The sequence below is a fragment of the Nelumbo nucifera genome, chromosome 3, assembly GCF_055504915.1.
Source record: "Nelumbo nucifera cultivar China Antique chromosome 3, China Antique-T2T, whole genome shotgun sequence".
NCBI lineage: Eukaryota > Viridiplantae > Streptophyta > Magnoliopsida > Proteales > Nelumbonaceae > Nelumbo > Nelumbo nucifera.
Genome location: NC_142651.1, coordinates 35757958 through 35762675, shown reverse-complemented (window position 1 = coordinate 35762675; position 4718 = coordinate 35757958). Strand labels below are relative to the sequence as shown.

Here is a 4718-nt window from a genome sequence, read left to right as displayed (position 1 = left end):
TTTTGCATTGTTCAACCTGAATATGTTTTTGTTTGTTCTAGAACAACTCAAGCCTCAATAAAGTATGAAATAACAGTAATAATAAATAACATCCAACCAAAGCAATTAAAAAACAGATACACATAACTTATTTTAACATAGAAAACCTCTACAATGTGGATAAAAAACTACAAAGTACCAACCCAGAAAATCTCCTCTATGACAAGATGATGTAAATACAAATCTTCAAACAACAGCTGGAGGATATCCAACATCAAGAAAAAGACCCTCTTGGATTACAATCAAATTTCTCACCAAAATGGTGGTTTGCAATTAACAAATAAGTAAATCTTCTCACCTCAAATGATGCATCAACACTATTGGTAATAGCTTCTTAGAGATGGATAATAACACCAAACCATGCTATGGCCTATGGGTGCACCTTCACAGAAATTTTCCTTGAAAAGCAAAGGAGCAAAAACTTTCCAAGAAAACCCTAACTTCCAAGAACTCAACTCTTAACGAAAAGAATAGAGTATTTCTTTTCCTCTACCTTCTGTCTTTTTTTTTTTCATTTTTGGCTTTCATTTGTGTGGGCCCACCTCATAAGGAGGAAACGCCAATATAATATTCCAACACTGCACCCTGTGTTCTCAACTTTATTACCCTATTAAGTACATGTCCTCCAAACCATGTTTTCCCCTTCTTTGGATGTTTTCATTCAAATGACCGCCTTAAGTCCTATCAACAAACCCTTACTGATGAACAAATCTCCGTTTGGGATAGATTGCAACTTTGGCAGGCTTTGAGTTGAGGATTTGATAAATTTTGAATCCCAGTCTAAGGGCTCAAGCCCGTTGATATATAAATTCTTCAAATCAGAATCGGATACACAATTTACAACCCCTAGTTTAGACACCTCTTCTAGGTACATTACCATTACCGATTGAGGAGCCAACCACTTCTTGTCAAGGCTTGATCAATTCGGTACGTAGTAAAAGAAGTTAAGCAGCCACATTGCTACATTATTAAATTGGGTTCTCTACATGTCGGTTATATCAATCCTCTTATCCATATTTATGCTGTGATGCATGCAAGCGTTCAAAGTATTTGAAACACAGAATATTAAAAAACCAACTTTAAGAGACAGCAATACATTTAGATAGTGGGAAAAAATTTAGATATGCATGAATATATAGGGAAATTCAAGCATACTCCAATTGGCTCAGTTTGAAAAGAGTACAAATATACATATGCAAGGTTTAGAAATGGAAAATACAAGACTTTGCACTGAACATATTTGTATTTACACTCTTCCCAACTTGAGCCAATAGGCTCAATTTTGAAGGAGTACAAATATAAATATGTGAAGTGCAAAACCTTGTATTTTATATTATTTTGTAAATATTTGTATTTGTAATCTTTCTTTGGGAGGAAACAAATACAAATATGTACAGTACGAATTCATATAAAATACCTACATATTTGTATTTGTACTCCTTGCAAACTGAGCTTTAAGAATAAATTACAGACACCCATCCTATGCTTTGAGAATATTGACAGCCCAGTGAACTTGTTTTGCGACAAAACACCCCCTGTGCTTTTTAGATTGCATTCACTTGTCCTTGCCATTATTATTCATCAGTTAACTACATGGAATATTCCCACGTGACTACCATGTGCGGTTTATACATTTCATCCTTTAAATCGATGGCAAGGCACTTCCCTTCACAACATTGTTGCATCCATCGCTTCCACCGCATTTTCTCTTTAACTCATAGCTCAAGTCCCGGTTGTGTTTCAAAAGCGAAGCCATTGACAATCTCTTCCACCAAGCCGGATACTGCTTGTGCTGTAACTCTTAGACGCTATTTGTTTCTGTTTTATTTAAAATGGCATTGGGCGAAACATACAAATTTTGCTTCAAGGCTTAAGCCCTTCTTAGGAGGTGTATGCCTCAAGCCTGAATCTATGAAAGTGTAAGCGCTTGAAGCCTAAAAAGGTGTAAGCTCAAGAATCTATGACAATTTAGTAAATTAATACCAAAAACATATATATTTGACATATTTTTTATGGTTCAAAATATATGAGAGGGACACTGATGACTATAGGCCAATAAAAAGACCTTTATTAGAATCCTCTAACGAGAGGCACAAGAAAATGTCCAAAATACCCATGGGAAAAAAATAATAACAGACTTTATAAACAACAAATAAAATAGAGAATTTAAAGTTGCAGCTTTACCTTTGAGTAATTGATATGAAGGAAATTTTGGAAAAAAAAAATCAATTTTAGAAAAGAAATTGGATGGGTATGGGCTAGCAATTCATATAAAGAGAAAAATCAAAAAACAAACATTTTGGTCAAAAGCATCTGTATGGGTATTTTGGACATTTTAATGCCTGTTTTGAGAGGATTTTAACAAAGGGGACCTACTTGCAACTATGTTAAAGTTCAGGGAAGGTAAGTTTGATGATCAGCTAAGTTGTTTCCCTTCTTCTAAATTGTTGGGTGACCAGAAATATAATATCATATTGATGATTCATCATATGATCCCATTGGTGAAATCATTTTTAATGGACAGTTTTTTATGATCTAAATTCTAAAACGTTATGATCGATTGTTTGAATAATTTGAGAATTAAAACTTGAAATGTAAAAGGTTAATAATTGTTAGTTGATTAATTATTAGTTTGTTTAGTGCTAAAAAGCTAGTTACTACTCAAACTTCTATGTTATGATTATTTGTACCTTTGATCATTCTAGCTTGGTATATCATGTTATTTTTATCATTTCAAAACTTTAATTAACATTTTTCTTAAATTTTGAGATTTATGACTCAACTACACCTTTAGCCTTTTAAAACCTTGATCCAATTCATAAATTTTGTTCCAAATATATAATGAAACAGCAAGTTATATTATAATATTCCATTTGGTCTGTGTGGAATTATGAGTGACCAATCTAACTATGGACCTTTGTCATTTCTAGCTTTGGGTCCTATCTTGGTGGATCTGTACGTGAATCATTTTGGACGGACTGTATTTAGAGTTGATTTCCAAATCAAAATCATTTTGGACAGACTGGACGAACCAATAAGACATTGAATTGGACTAGTCCAAACTAATGGTCCAAAGTATTTATTGGATCAGATTGGACCTGGTCTATCCATAATGCATTTATATTGGCTTGGGTCAGATTGAACCAATATCCAGTTCATTGATAGAAGATAAGAATACAGGTGTCAATGGACCAGGCCTGGGTTGGAACCATTCTAAATTAAAACAAAATTGAACAGATTTGACAGTCCAGACATTGAATTGGACTGGTCCAAAATGATCCAGAGTATTCATCAGATTGGATTGGACCTGGTCCATCTGTAATGAACTCATATTGGACCAGATTGGATTGGACCAAATCCGGTTCAATTGGCACCCCTAACCAGAACTAGCTCCTGTAAACTCATCAAGTGATTCCGTCAACCATTCATTGCTTTTCATGGATTAATGCCACTACTAATTCCAAGGTGTTAAAAACCAAAACTGACGTGTTTTATTAACTCATAACGTGGCTTAAAGACTCGAACTCCCAAATGAGCACACCCAATTCCAGTACATGTGCAGCATCATGACTTGATTTTCTAGCACAGCACCATTACACTAAATTAACGAAAACTTATACAATCACTTCCTACTAAACAAACTTCTTAGCTTTCCTCTTTCCAAACATTCAAGCAGTTTTTTATCCCCTCTGGGTTTCCATTTTGGACAGTTTCTTGAGATACCCAAATAGCACCATACGAGATCATCAACCTCTTGCACTTCTTGCTTAAGGATAGAGAAGTGAGATAGGAAACAGCATACTTCTCTGCTGTTTTCTAAGGACTTGGGTCAAGAAAAGATTCGACACATCTTCTCATCACTTTTGACTGCTCTAAAATTCTGTGAAAGTTGAAAGTGTAATCAAGCTCGAAATTGCTTGTGCAGCAGCCTCTCGCACTGTTGTTTTAGCCTCAAGCAGCTTCACAAGCAGATGAATATATCCAGCTGCTAATGCGACAAATAGCTGAAGCAGTTGTCAGCTGTGCACCAAAGAATCCAGCTTTAAGCACATAAACTAAACATGGGAGAAGACCAAGTGAAACCAGTTCTTACATTGAAAGCAAAGCCTAAATTCCACAGCACCCCCATTGCAGATTCCAACAGGCTCCTAACTCCACCTTTTAATGTTCTAAGACGGTTGTTGCTAGCAATGAGATTTTGCAAGAACTTGGCAGCATACTCTTTGGAACCAAACAATATTCTACAATCAAGGGAGGTTTATCATGGTATTATCATATTATCGTCCCATCTCCAGCAATATTATGTCTGTCTCCCAAATAGCCAACGAATTCTTCAATATACCTACAACTGCAGCCTATGGAATCAATTTCTATAGTCCGACAAATTACAGCCAATAGGCAAACACCACCAGTACCAGCAATTCCACAAGTAGTGTCTGGTGACATTGACAAACCCCTCTAGGGCCTTCTAAAACGAGCAAATTCTAACAACTCCCTGACCCTGCAAGTGAGCAAAATGTCGTGACTGTTTTCTCCCCATTCTAGGTGAATTGGTACGCAACTGGACCAAAGCTGAGATATTTCTTCAACCCAACACAACCACTACATTCTTCTCATCCTCCATAACTATAATAAGTCTATTTATCGCTTTCATAACTGTAACAAGTCTATTTTATCGC

General features: G+C 35.7%; 1 pseudogene; it reads right to left on the bottom strand.

Moving 5' to 3' along the window:
- Positions 1-3507: 3507 nt before the first annotated feature.
- Positions 3508-4291, bottom strand: LOC104595043 (uncharacterized; annotated as a pseudogene).
- Positions 4292-4718: the final 427 nt, after the last annotated feature.